The 13,102-nt window shown below is 43.9% G+C and overlaps 18 non-coding genes across 18 annotated transcripts; all 18 read right to left on the reverse strand.

Moving 5' to 3' along the window:
* Positions 1 to 403: 403 nt before the first annotated feature.
* trnas-gcu (transfer RNA serine (anticodon GCU)) lies at positions 404 to 485 on the reverse strand. Its single transcript has one exon. It is a non-coding gene; the product is annotated as a tRNA-Ser (tRNA).
* A 629-nt stretch (positions 486 to 1,114) lies between these two features.
* On the reverse strand, positions 1,115 to 1,196 carry trnas-gcu (transfer RNA serine (anticodon GCU)). The gene has a single exon. It is a non-coding gene; the product is annotated as a tRNA-Ser (tRNA).
* A 629-nt stretch (positions 1,197 to 1,825) lies between these two features.
* Positions 1,826 to 1,907, reverse strand: trnas-gcu (transfer RNA serine (anticodon GCU)). The gene has a single exon. It is a non-coding gene; the product is annotated as a tRNA-Ser (tRNA).
* A 629-nt stretch (positions 1,908 to 2,536) lies between these two features.
* On the reverse strand, positions 2,537 to 2,618 carry trnas-gcu (transfer RNA serine (anticodon GCU)). Its single transcript has one exon. It is a non-coding gene; the product is annotated as a tRNA-Ser (tRNA).
* A 629-nt stretch (positions 2,619 to 3,247) lies between these two features.
* trnas-gcu (transfer RNA serine (anticodon GCU)) lies at positions 3,248 to 3,329 on the reverse strand. Its single transcript has one exon. It is a non-coding gene; the product is annotated as a tRNA-Ser (tRNA).
* Positions 3,330 to 3,958: 629 nt separating this feature from the next.
* On the reverse strand, positions 3,959 to 4,040 carry trnas-gcu (transfer RNA serine (anticodon GCU)). Its single transcript has one exon. It is a non-coding gene; the product is annotated as a tRNA-Ser (tRNA).
* Positions 4,041 to 4,669: 629 nt separating this feature from the next.
* On the reverse strand, positions 4,670 to 4,751 carry trnas-gcu (transfer RNA serine (anticodon GCU)). Its single transcript has one exon. It is a non-coding gene; the product is annotated as a tRNA-Ser (tRNA).
* Positions 4,752 to 5,381: 630 nt separating this feature from the next.
* trnas-gcu (transfer RNA serine (anticodon GCU)) lies at positions 5,382 to 5,463 on the reverse strand. Its single transcript has one exon. It is a non-coding gene; the product is annotated as a tRNA-Ser (tRNA).
* A 629-nt stretch (positions 5,464 to 6,092) lies between these two features.
* On the reverse strand, positions 6,093 to 6,174 carry trnas-gcu (transfer RNA serine (anticodon GCU)). The gene has a single exon. It is a non-coding gene; the product is annotated as a tRNA-Ser (tRNA).
* Positions 6,175 to 6,804: 630 nt separating this feature from the next.
* On the reverse strand, positions 6,805 to 6,886 carry trnas-gcu (transfer RNA serine (anticodon GCU)). Its single transcript has one exon. It is a non-coding gene; the product is annotated as a tRNA-Ser (tRNA).
* Positions 6,887 to 7,515: 629 nt separating this feature from the next.
* Positions 7,516 to 7,597, reverse strand: trnas-gcu (transfer RNA serine (anticodon GCU)). Its single transcript has one exon. It is a non-coding gene; the product is annotated as a tRNA-Ser (tRNA).
* A 629-nt stretch (positions 7,598 to 8,226) lies between these two features.
* On the reverse strand, positions 8,227 to 8,308 carry trnas-gcu (transfer RNA serine (anticodon GCU)). The gene has a single exon. It is a non-coding gene; the product is annotated as a tRNA-Ser (tRNA).
* A 630-nt stretch (positions 8,309 to 8,938) lies between these two features.
* Positions 8,939 to 9,020, reverse strand: trnas-gcu (transfer RNA serine (anticodon GCU)). The gene has a single exon. It is a non-coding gene; the product is annotated as a tRNA-Ser (tRNA).
* A 629-nt stretch (positions 9,021 to 9,649) lies between these two features.
* On the reverse strand, positions 9,650 to 9,731 carry trnas-gcu (transfer RNA serine (anticodon GCU)). The gene has a single exon. It is a non-coding gene; the product is annotated as a tRNA-Ser (tRNA).
* A 629-nt stretch (positions 9,732 to 10,360) lies between these two features.
* trnas-gcu (transfer RNA serine (anticodon GCU)) lies at positions 10,361 to 10,442 on the reverse strand. The gene has a single exon. It is a non-coding gene; the product is annotated as a tRNA-Ser (tRNA).
* A 630-nt stretch (positions 10,443 to 11,072) lies between these two features.
* trnas-gcu (transfer RNA serine (anticodon GCU)) lies at positions 11,073 to 11,154 on the reverse strand. The gene has a single exon. It is a non-coding gene; the product is annotated as a tRNA-Ser (tRNA).
* Positions 11,155 to 11,784: 630 nt separating this feature from the next.
* On the reverse strand, positions 11,785 to 11,866 carry trnas-gcu (transfer RNA serine (anticodon GCU)). Its single transcript has one exon. It is a non-coding gene; the product is annotated as a tRNA-Ser (tRNA).
* Positions 11,867 to 12,496: 630 nt separating this feature from the next.
* Positions 12,497 to 12,578, reverse strand: trnas-gcu (transfer RNA serine (anticodon GCU)). The gene has a single exon. It is a non-coding gene; the product is annotated as a tRNA-Ser (tRNA).
* Between the last annotated feature and the right edge of the window lie 524 nt (positions 12,579 to 13,102).

Here is a 13,102-nt window from a genome sequence, read left to right on the forward strand (position 1 = left end):
TCAAACTACCTAACTGTATATGAAAAGCATTCACTAATAGTACTTTACTAATAGCAGAGGCAACACTATGAAATCATGGATACTGCAGACGAAGGTGTTGAAATGATGCTGGTTAGTACCCATCAAACAGTTATCAGCTTTAGAAATTTGACCATTGAACCCTCGAGTAAGGATTGTTGACCTTAATTGAGTTCTTCATCTTCCTTGACTTCTTACTCTAATTCGCAGTTGCAGTGAGCCAGGATTGAATTCCAGGAAGCACCTTACAAGACGAAGTATGCTCTCTGCCGATTGACACTGAAGTACTCCCAGGGTGCAGTCAGCACTTGAAGTAGACAGATACTGCCAAGAGCACTCGTGACATTGGAGAAACACCAAGCAAACAAGCTAAAGGTATGAAGCTCGACGAGAATGGGATTCGAACCCACGCGTGCAGAGCACAATGGATTAGCAGTCCATCGCCTTAACCACTCGGCCATCTCGTCACATGTAGTGTACCAGAGCACGCTTTACTTATCAGACAGTAGTGTTAGACTAAAAGTACAGCAGAAGTAGCGAGCCAAAATGGCCAAAAGTGATGGGTCGGTAATTCATACACAGATGAAGCTGTCTGTCCTAGGCATGTCGTGGATGACCACACGATAAGGAAGACAATCGATTATTGCCAACCTCATCCTCCCAAAATCAGAAATGGCAAATTGTCATCCAGAATCAAACTACCTAACTGTATATGAAAAGCATTCACTAATAGTACTTTACTAATAGCAGAGGCAACACTATGAAATCATGGACACTGCAGACGAAGGTGTTGAAATGATGCTGGTTAGTACCCATCAAACAGTTATCAGCTTTAGAAATTTGACCATTGAACCCTCGAGTAAGGATCGTTGACCTTAATTGAGTTCTTCATCTTCCTTGACTTCTTACTCTAATTCACAGTTGCAGTGAGCCAGGATTGAATTCCAGGAAGCACCTTACAAGACGAAGTATGCTCTCTGCCGATTAACACTGAAGTACTCCCTGGGTGCAGTCAGCACTTGAAGTAGACAGATACTGCCAAGAGCACTCGTGACATTGGAGAAACACCAAGCAAACAAGCTAAAGGTATGAAGCTCGACGAGAATGGGATTCGAACCCACGCGTGCAGAGCACAATGGATTAGCAGTCCATCGCCTTAACCACTCGGCCATCTCGTCACATGTAGTGCACCAGAGCACGCTTTACTCATCACACAGTAGTGTTAGACTAAAAGTACAGCAGAAGTAGCGAGCCAAAATGGCCAGAAGTGATGGGTCGGTAATTCATACACAGATGAAGCTGTCTGTCCTAGGCATGTCGTGGATGACCACACGATAAGGAAGACAATCGATTATTGCCAACCTCATCCTCCCAAAATCAGAAATGGCAAATTGTCATCCAGAATCAAACTACCTAACTGTATATGAAAAGCATTCACTAATAGTACTTTACTAATAGCAGAGGCAACACTATGAAATCATGGACACTGCAGACGAAGGTGTTGAAATGATGCTGGTTAGTACCCATCAAACAGTTATCAGCTTTAGAAATTTGACCATTGAACCCTCGAGTAAGGATCGTTGACCTTAATTGAGTTCTTCATCTTCCTTGACTTCTTACTCTAATTCACAGTTGCAGTGAGCCAGGATTGAATTCCAGGAAGCACCTTACAAGACGAAGTATGCTCTCTGCCGATTGACACTGAAGTACTCCCAGGGTGCAGTCAGCACTTGAAGTAGACAGATACTGCCAAGAGCACTCGTGACATTGGAGAAACACCAAGCAAACAAGCTAAAGGTATGAAGCTCGACGAGAATGGGATTCGAACCCACGCGTGCAGAGCACAATGGATTAGCAGTCCATCGCCTTAACCACTCGGCCATCTCGTCACTTGTAGTGCACCAGAGCACGCTTTACTTATCACACAGTAGTGTTAGACTAAAAGTACAGCAGAAGTAGCGAGCCAAAATGGCCAGAAGTGATGGGTCGGTAATTCATACACAGATGAAGCTGTCTGTCCTAGGCATGTCGTGGATGACCACACGATAAGGAAGACAATCGATTATTGCCAACCTCATCCTCCCAAAATCAGAAATGGCAAATTGTCATCCAGAATCAAACTACCTAACTGTATATGAAAAGCATTCACTAATAGTACTTTACTAATAGCAGAGGCAACACTATGAAATCATGGACACTGCAGACGAAGGTGTTGAAATGATGCTGGTTAGTACCCATCAAACAGTTATCAGCTTTAGAAATTTGACCATTGAACCCTCGAGTAAGGATCGTTGACCTTAATTGAGTTCTTCATCTTCCTTGACTTCTTACTCTAATTCACAGTTGCAGTGAGCCAGGATTGAATTCCAGGAAGCACCTTACAAGACGAAGTATGCTCTCTGCCGATTAACACTGAAGTACTCCCTGGGTGCAGTCAGCACTTGAAGTAGACAGATACTGCCAAGAGCACTCGTGACATTGGAGAAACACCAAGCAAACAAGCTAAAGGTATGAAGCTCGACGAGAATGGGATTCGAACCCACGCGTGCAGAGCACAATGGATTAGCAGTCCATCGCCTTAACCACTCGGCCATCTCGTCACATGTAGTGCACCAGAGCACGCTTTACTTATCACACAGTAGTGTTAGACTAAAAGTACAGCAGAAGTAGCGAGCCAAAATGGCCAGAAGTGATGGGTCGGTAATTCATACACAGATGAAGCTGTCTGTCCTAGGCATGTCGTGGATGACCACACGATAAGGAAGACAATCGATTATTGCCAACCTCATCCTCCCAAAATCAGAAATGGCAAATTGTCATCCAGAATCAAACTACCTAACTGTATATGAAAAGCATTCACTAATAGTACTTTACTAATAGCAGAGGCAACACTATGAAATCATGGACACTGCAGACGAAGGTGTTGAAATGATGCTGGTTAGTACCCATCAAACAGTTATCAGCTTTAGAAATTTGACCATTGAACCCTCGAGTAAGGATCGTTGACCTTAATTGAGTTCTTCATCTTCCTTGACTTCTTACTCTAATTCACAGTTGCAGTGAGCCAGGATTGAATTCCAGGAAGCACCTTACAAGACGAAGTATGCTCTCTGCCGATTAACACTGAAGTACTCCCAGGGTGCAGTCAGCACTTGAAGTAGACAGATACTGCCAAGAGCACTCGTGACATTGGAGAAACACCAAGCAAACAAGCTAAAGGTATGAAGCTCGACGAGAATGGGATTCGAACCCACGCGTGCAGAGCACAATGGATTAGCAGTCCATCGCCTTAACCACTCGGCCATCTCGTCACATGTAGTGCACCAGAGCACGCTTTACTTATCACACAGTAGTGTTAGACTAAAAGTACAGCAGAAGTAGCGAGCCAAAATGGCCAGAAGTGATGGGTCGGTAATTCATACACAGATGAAGCTGTCTGTCCTAGGCATGTCGTGGATGACCACACGATAAGGAAGACAATCGATTATTGCCAACCTCATCCTCCCAAAATCAGAAATGGCAAATTGTCATCCAGAATCAAACTACCTAACTGTATATGAAAAGCATTCACTAATAGTACTTTACTAATAGCAGAGGCAACACTATGAAATCATGGACACTGCAGACGAAGGTGTTGAAATGATGCTGGTTAGTACCCATCAAACAGTTATCAGCTTTAGAAATTTGACCATTGAACCCTCGAGTAAGGATCGTTGACCTTAATTGAGTTCTTCATCTTCCTTGACTTCTTACTCTAATTCACAGTTGCAGTGAGCCAGGATTGAATTCCAGGAAGCACCTTACAAGACGAAGTATGCTCTCTGCCGATTGACACTGAAGTACTCCCAGGGTGCAGTCAGCACTTGAAGTAGACAGATACTGCCAAGAGCACTCGTGACATTGGAGAAACACCAAGCAAACAAGCTAAAGGTATGAAGCTCGACGAGAATGGGATTCGAACCCACGCGTGCAGAGCACAATGGATTAGCAGTCCATCGCCTTAACCACTCGGCCATCTCGTCACTTGTAGTGCACCAGAGCACGCTTTACTTATCACACAGTAGTGTTAGACTAAAAGTACAGCAGAAGTAGCGAGCCAAAATGGCCAGAAGTGATGGGTCGGTAATTCATACACAGATGAAGCTGTCTGTCCTAGGCATGTCGTGGATGACCACACGATAAGGAAGACAATCGATTATTGCCAACCTCATCCTCCCAAAATCAGAAATGGCAAATTGTCATCCAGAATCAAACTACCTAACTGTATATGAAAAGCATTCACTAATAGTACTTTACTAATAGCAGAGGCAACACTATGAAATCATGGACACTGCAGACGAAGGTGTTGAAATGATGCTGGTTAGTACCCATCAAACAGTTATCAGCTTTAGAAATTTGACCATTGAACCCTCGAGTAAGGATCGTTGACCTTAATTGAGTTCTTCATCTTCCTTGACTTCTTACTCTAATTCACAGTTGCAGTGAGCCAGGATTGAATTCCAGGAAGCACCTTACAAGACGAAGTATGCTCTCTGCCGATTAACACTGAAGTACTCCCTGGGTGCAGTCAGCACTTGAAGTAGACAGATACTGCCAAGAGCACTCGTGACATTGGAGAAACACCAAGCAAACAAGCTAAAGGTATGAAGCTCGACGAGAATGGGATTCGAACCCACGCGTGCAGAGCACAATGGATTAGCAGTCCATCGCCTTAACCACTCGGCCATCTCGTCACATGTAGTGCACCAGAGCACGCTTTACTTATCACACAGTAGTGTTAGACTAAAAGTACAGCAGAAGTAGCGAGCCAAAATGGCCAGAAGTGATGGGTCGGTAATTCATACACAGATGAAGCTGTCTGTCCTAGGCATGTCGTGGATGACCACACGATAAGGAAGACAATCGATTATTGCCAACCTCATCCTCCCAAAATCAGAAATGGCAAATTGTCATCCAGAATCAAACTACCTAACTGTATATGAAAAGCATTCACTAATAGTACTTTACTAATAGCAGAGGCAACACTATGAAATCATGGACACTGCAGACGAAGGTGTTGAAATGATGCTGGTTAGTACCCATCAAACAGTTATCAGCTTTAGAAATTTGACCATTGAACCCTCGAGTAAGGATTGTTGACCTTAATTGAGTTCTTCATCTTCCTTGACTTCTTACTCTAATTCACAGTTGCAGTGAGCCAGGATTGAATTCCAGGAAGCACCTTACAAGACGAAGTATGCTCTCTGCCAATTGACACTGAAGTACTCCCAGGGTGCAAGTCAGCACTTGAAGTAGACAGATACTGCCAAGAGCACTCGTGACATTGGAGAAACACCAAGCAAACAAGCTAAAGGTATGAAGCTCGACGAGAATGGGATTCGAACCCACGCGTGCAGAGCACAATGGATTAGCAGTCCATCGCCTTAACCACTCGGCCATCTCGTCACATGTAGTGCACCAGAGCACGCTTTACTTATCACACAGTAGTGTTAGACTAAAAGTACAGCAGAAGTAGCGAGCCAAAATGGCCAGAAGTGATGGGTCGGTAATTCATACACAGATGAAGCTGTCTGTCCTAGGCATGTCGTGGATGACCACACGATAAGGAAGACAATCGATTATTGCCAACCTCATCCTCCCAAAATCAGAAATGGCAAATTGTCATCCAGAATCAAACTACCTAACTGTATATGAAAAGCATTCACTAATAGTACTTTACTAATAGCAGAGGCAACACTATGAAATCATGGACACTGCAGACGAAGGTGTTGAAATGATGCTGGTTAGTACCCATCAAACAGTTATCAGCTTTAGAAATTTGACCATTGAACCCTCGAGTAAGGATCGTTGACCTTAATTGAGTTCTTCATCTTCCTTGACTTCTTACTCTAATTCACAGTTGCAGTGAGCCAGGATTGAATTCCAGGAAGCACCTTACAAGACGAAGTATGCTCTCTGCCGATTAACACTGAAGTACTCCCTGGGTGCAGTCAGCACTTGAAGTAGACAGATACTGCCAAGAGCACTCGTGACATTGGAGAAACACCAAGCAAACAAGCTAAAGGTATGAAGCTCGACGAGAATGGGATTCGAACCCACGCGTGCAGAGCACAATGGATTAGCAGTCCATCGCCTTAACCACTCGGCCATCTCGTCACATGTAGTGCACCAGAGCACGCTTTACTTATCACACAGTAGTGTTAGACTAAAAGTACAGCAGAAGTAGCGAGCCAAAATGGCCAGAAGTGATGGGTCGGTAATTCATACACAGATGAAGCTGTCTGTCCTAGGCATGTCGTGGATGACCACACGATAAGGAAGACAATCGATTATTGCCAACCTCATCCTCCCAAAATCAGAAATGGCAAATTGTCATCCAGAATCAAACTACCTAACTGTATATGAAAAGCATTCACTAATAGTACTTTACTAATAGCAGAGGCAACACTATGAAATCATGGACACTGCAGAAGAAGGTGTTGAAATGATGCTGGTTAGTACCCATCAAACAGTTATCAGCTTTAGAAATTTGACCATTGAACCCTCGAGTAAGGATTGTTGACCTTAATTGAGTTCTTCATCTTCCTTGACTTCTTACTCTAATTCACAGTTGCAGTGAGCCAGGATTGAATTCCAGGAAGCACCTTACAAGACGAAGTATGCTCTCTGCCAATTGACACTGAAGTACTCCCAGGGTGCAAGTCAGCACTTGAAGTAGACAGATACTGCCAAGAGCACTCGTGACATTGGAGAAACACCAAGCAAACAAGCTAAAGGTATGAAGCTCGACGAGAATGGGATTCGAACCCACACGTGCAGAGCACAATGGATTAGCAGTCCATCGCCTTAACCACTCAGCCATCTCGTCACATGTAGTGCACCAGAGCACGCTTTACTTATCACACAGTAGTGTTAGACTAAAAGTACAGCAGAAGTAGCGAGCCAAAATGGCCAGAAGTGATGGGTCGGTAATTCATACACAGATGAAGCTGTCTGTCCTAGGCATGTCGTGGATGACCACACGATAAGGAAGACAATCGATTATTGCCAACCTCATCCTCCCAAAATCAGAAATGGCAAATTGTCATCCAGAATCAAACTACCTAACTGTATATGAAAAGCATTCACTAATAGTACTTTACTAATAGCAGAGGCAACACTATGAAATCATGGACACTGCAGACGAAGGTGTTGAAATGATGCTGGTTAGTACCCATCAAACAGTTATCAGCTTTAGAAATTTGACCATTGAACCCTCGAGTAAGGACCGTTGACCTTAATTGAGTTCTTCATCTTCCTTGACTTCTTACTCTAATTCACAGTTGCAGTGAGCCAGGATTAAATTCCAGGAAGCACCTTACAAGACGAAGTATGCTCTCTGCCGATTAACACTGAAGTACTCCCTGGGTGCAGTCAGCACTTGAAGTAGACAGATACTGCCAAGAGCACTCGTGACATTGGAGAAACACCAAGCAAACAAGCTAAAGGTATGAAGCTCGACGAGAATGGGATTCGAACCCACGCGTGCAGAGCACAATGGATTAGCAGTCCATCGCCTTAACCACTCGGCCATCTCGTCACATGTAGTGCACCAGAGCACGCTTTACTTATCACACAGTAGTGTTAGACTAAAAGTACAGCAGAAGTAGCGAGCCAAAATGGCCAGAAGTGATGGGTCGGTAATTCATACACAGATGAAGCTGTCTGTCCTAGGCATGTCGTGGATGACCACACGATAAGGAAGACAATCGATTATTGCCAACCTCATCCTCCCAAAATCAGAAATGGCAAATTGTCATCCAGAATCAAACTACCTAACTGTATATGAAAAGCATTCACTAATAGTACTTTACTAATAGCAGAGGCAACACTATGAAATCATGGACACTGCAGACGAAGGTGTTGAAATGATGCTGGTTAGTACCCATCAAACAGTTATCAGCTTTAGAAATTTGACCATTGAACCCTCGAGTAAGGATCGTTGACCTTAATTGAGTTCTTCATCTTCCTTGACTTCTTACTCTAATTCACAGTTGCAGTGAGCCAGGATTGAATTCCAGGAAGCACCTTACAAGACGAAGTATGCTCTCTGCCGATTAACACTGAAGTACTCCCTGGGTGCAGTCAGCACTTGAAGTAGACAGATACTGCCAAGAGCACTCGTGACATTGGAGAAACACCAAGCAAACAAGCTAAAGGTATGAAGCTCGACGAGAATGGGATTCGAACCCACGCGTGCAGAGCACAATGGATTAGCAGTCCATCGCCTTAACCACTCGGCCATCTCGTCACATGTAGTGCACCAGAGCACGCTTTACTTATCACACAGTAGTGTTAGACTAAAAGTACAGCAGAAGTAGCGAGCCAAAATGGCCAGAAGTGATGGGTCGGTAATTCATACACAGATGAAGCTGTCTGTCCTAGGCATGTCGTGGATGACCACACGATAAGGAAGACAATCGATTATTGCCAACCTCATCCTCCCAAAATCAGAAATGGCAAATTGTCATCCAGAATCAAACTACCTAACTGTATATGAAAAGCATTCACTAATAGTACTTTACTAATAGCAGAGGCAACACTATGAAATCATGGACACTGCAGACGAAGGTGTTGAAATGATGCTGGTTAGTACCCATCAAACAGTTATCAGCTTTAGAAATTTGACCATTGAACCCTCGAGTAAGGATTGTTGACCTTAATTGAGTTCTTCATCTTCCTTGACTTCTTACTCTAATTCACAGTTGCAGTGAGCCAGGATTGAATTCCAGGAAGCACCTTACAAGACGAAGTATGCTCTCTGCCGATTGACACTGAAGTACTCCCAGGGTGCAAGTCAGCACTTGAAGTAGACAGATACTGCCAAGAGCACTCGTGACATTGGAGAAACACCAAGCAAACAAGCTAAAGGTATGAAGCTCGACGAGAATGGGATTCGAACCCACACGTGCAGAGCACAATGGATTAGCAGTCCATCGCCTTAACCACTCAGCCATCTCGTCACATGTAGTGCACCAGAGCACGCTTTACTTATCACACAGTAGTGTTAGACTAAAAGTACAGCAGAAGTAGCGAGCCAAAATGGCCAGAAGTGATGGGTCGGTAATTCATACACAGATGAAGCTGTCTGTCCTAGGCATGTCGTGGATGACCACACGATAAGGAAGACAATCGATTATTGCCAACCTCATCCTCCCAAAATCAGAAATGGCAAATTGTCATCCAGAATCAAACTACCTAACTGTATATGAAAAGCATTCACTAATAGTACTTTACTAATAGCAGAGGCAACACTATGAAATCATGGACACTGCAGACGAAGGTGTTGAAATGATGCTGGTTAGTACCCATCAAACAGTTATCAGCTTTAGAAATTTGACCATTGAACCCTCGAGTAAGGACCGTTGACCTTAATTGAGTTCTTCATCTTCCTTGACTTCTTACTCTAATTCACAGTTGCAGTGAGCCAGGATTAAATTCCAGGAAGCACCTTACAAGACGAAGTATGCTCTCTGCCGATTAACACTGAAGTACTCCCTGGGTGCAGTCAGCACTTGAAGTAGACAGATACTGCCAAGAGCACTCGTGACATTGGAGAAACACCAAGCAAACAAGCTAAAGGTATGAAGCTCGACGAGAATGGGATTCGAACCCACGCGTGCAGAGCACAATGGATTAGCAGTCCATCGCCTTAACCACTCGGCCATCTCGTCACATGTAGTGCACCAGAGCACGCTTTACTTATCACACAGTAGTGTTAGACTAAAAGTACAGCAGAAGTAGCGAGCCAAAATGGCCAGAAGTGATGGGTCGGTAATTCATACACAGATGAAGCTGTCTGTCCTAGGCATGTCGTGGATGACCACACGATAAGGAAGACAATCGATTATTGCCAACCTCATCCTCCCAAAATCAGAAATGGCAAATTGTCATCCAGAATCAAACTACCTAACTGTATATGAAAAGCATTCACTAATAGTACTTTACTAATAGCAGAGGCAACACTATGAAATCATGGACACTGCAGACGAAGGTGTTGAAATGATGCTGGTTAGTACCCATCAAACAGTTATCAGCTTTAGAAATTTGACCATTGAACCCTCGAGTAAGGATCGTTGACCTTAATTGAGTTCTTCATCTTCCTTGACTTCTTACTCTAATTCACAGTTGCAGTGAGCCAGGATTGAATTCCAGGAAGCACCTTACAAGACGAAGTATGCTCTCTGCCGATTAACACTGAAGTACTCCCTGGGTGCAGTCAGCACTTGAAGTAGACAGATACTGCCAAGAGCACTCGTGACATTGGAGAAACACCAAGCAAACAAGCTAAAGGTATGAAGCTCGACGAGAATGGGATTCGAACCCACGCGTGCAGAGCACAATGGATTAGCAGTCCATCGCCTTAACCACTCGGCCATCTCGTCACATGTAGTGCACCAGAGCACGCTTTACTTATCAGACAGTAGTGTTAGACTAAAAGTACAGCAGAAGTAGCGAGCCAAAATGGCCAGAAGTGATGGGTCGGTAATTCATACACAGATGAAGCTGTCTGTCCTAGGCATGTCGTGGATGACCACACGATAAGGAAGACAATCGATTATTGCCAACCTCATCCTCCCAAAATCAGAAATGGCAAATTGTCATCCAGAATCAAACTACCTAACTGTATATGAAAAGCATTCACTAATAGTACTTTACTAATAGCAGAGGCAACACTATGAAATCATGGACACTGCAGACGAAGGTGTTGAAATGATGCTGGTTAGTACCCATCAAACAGTTATCAGCTTTAGAAATTTGACCATTGAACCCTCGAGTAAGGATTGTTGACCTTAATTGAGTTCTTCATCTTCCTTGACTTCTTACTCTAATTCACAGTTGCAGTGAGCCAGGATTGAATTCCAGGAAGCACCTTACAAGACGAAGTATGCTCTCTGCCGATTGACACTGAAGTACTCCCAGGGTGCAAGTCAGCACTTGAAGTAGACAGATACTGCCAAGAGCACTCATGACATTGGAGAAACACCAAGCAAACAAGCTAAAGGTATGAAGCTCGACGAGAATGGGATTCGAACCCACGCGTGCAGAGCACAATGGATTAGCAGTCCATCGCCTTAACCACTCGGCCATCTCGTCACTTGTAGTGCACCAGAGCACGCTTTACTTATCACACAGTAGTGTTAGACTAAAAGTACAGCAGAAGTAGCGAGCCAAAATGGCCAGAAGTGATGGGTCGGTAATTCATACACAGATGAAGCTGTCTGTCCTAGGCATGTCGTGGATGACCACACGATAAGGAAGACAATCGATTATTGCCAACCTCATCCTCCCAAAATCAGAAATGGCAAATTGTCATCCAGAATCAAACTACCTAACTGTATATGAAAAGCATTCACTAATAGTACTTTACTAATAGCAGAGGCAACACTATGAAATCATGGACACTGCAGACGAAGGTGTTGAAATGATGCTGGTTAGTACCCATCAAACAGTTATCAGCTTTAGAAATTTGACCATTGAACCCTCGAGTAAGGATTGTTGACCTTAATTGAGTTCTTCATCTTCCTTGACTTCTTACTCTAATTCACAGTTGCAGTGAGCCAGGATTGAATTCCAGGAAGCACCTTACAAGACGAAGTATGCTCTCTGCCGATTGACACTGAAGTACTCCCAGGGTGCAAGTCAGTACTTGAAGTAGACAGATACTGCCAAGAGCACTCGTGACATTGGAGAAACACCAAGCAAACAAGCTAAAGGTATGAAGCTCGACGAGAATGGGATTCGAACCCACGCGTGCAGAGCACAATGGATTAGCAGTCCATCGCCTTAACCACTCGGCCATCTCGTCACTTGTAGTGCACCAGAGCACGCTTTACTTATCACACAGTAGTGTTAGACTAAAAGTACAGCAGAAGTAGCGAGCCAAAATGGCCAGAAGTGATGGGTCGGTAATTCAGACACAGATGAAGCTGTCTGTCCTAGGCATGTCGTGGATGACCACACGATAAGGAAGACAATCGATTATTGCCAACCTCATCCTCCCAAAATCAGAAATGGCAAATTGTCATCCAGAATCAAACTACCTAACTGTATATGAAAAGCATTCACTAATAGTACTTTACTAATAGCAGAGGCAACACTATGAAATCATGGACACTGCAGACGAAGGTGTTGAAATGATGCTGGTTAGTACCCATCAAACAGTTATCAGCTTTAGAAATTCGACCATTGAACCCTCGAGTAAGGATTGTTGACCTTAATTGAGTTCTTCATCTTCCTTGACTTCTTACTCTAATTCACAGTTGCAGTGAGCCAGGATTGAATTCCAGGAAGCACCTTACAAGACGAAGTATGCTCTCTGCCGATTGACACTGAAGTACTCCCAGGGTGCAAGTCAGCACTTGAAGTAGACAGATACTGCCAAGAGCACTCGTGACATTGGAGAAACACCAAGCAAACAAGCTAAAGGTATGAAGCTCGACGAGAATGGGATTCGAACCCACGCGTGCAGAGCACAATGGATTAGCAGTCCATCGCCTTAACCACTCGGCCATCTCGTCACATGTAGTGCACCAGAGCACGCTTTACTTATCACACAGTAGTGTTAGACTAAAAGTACAGCAGAAGTAGCAAGCCAAAATGGCCAGAAGTGATGGGTCGGTAATTCATACACAGATGAAGCTGTCTGTCCTAGGCATGTCGTGGATGACCACACGATAAGGAAGACAATCGATTATTGCCAACTTCATCCTCCCAAAATCAGAAATGGCAAATTGTCATCCAGAATCAAACTACCTAACTGTATATGAAAAGCATTCACTAATAGTACTTTACTAATAGCAGAGGCAACACTATGAAATCATGGACACTGCAGAAGGTGTTGAAATGATGATAAGTGCACAGGAAGCATCTTGCACAACGAAGGATACTCTCTTGCCATTCTTTCTGAAGTTCTCCCCGATTCCAGTCAGCAGTTCAGCTAGACACACGCTTGTGGATTGGATGGACACTTAAATGTATTCATGGGAATGCCGAGTCTCATCAAAGAAAGAAGGCAAAGCCATAAGGACAGAGGAGAATGGGA

The sequence above is a fragment of the Brienomyrus brachyistius genome, chromosome 2 (genome assembly GCF_023856365.1).
Source record: "Brienomyrus brachyistius isolate T26 chromosome 2, BBRACH_0.4, whole genome shotgun sequence".
Classification (NCBI taxonomy): domain Eukaryota; kingdom Metazoa; phylum Chordata; class Actinopteri; order Osteoglossiformes; family Mormyridae; genus Brienomyrus; species Brienomyrus brachyistius.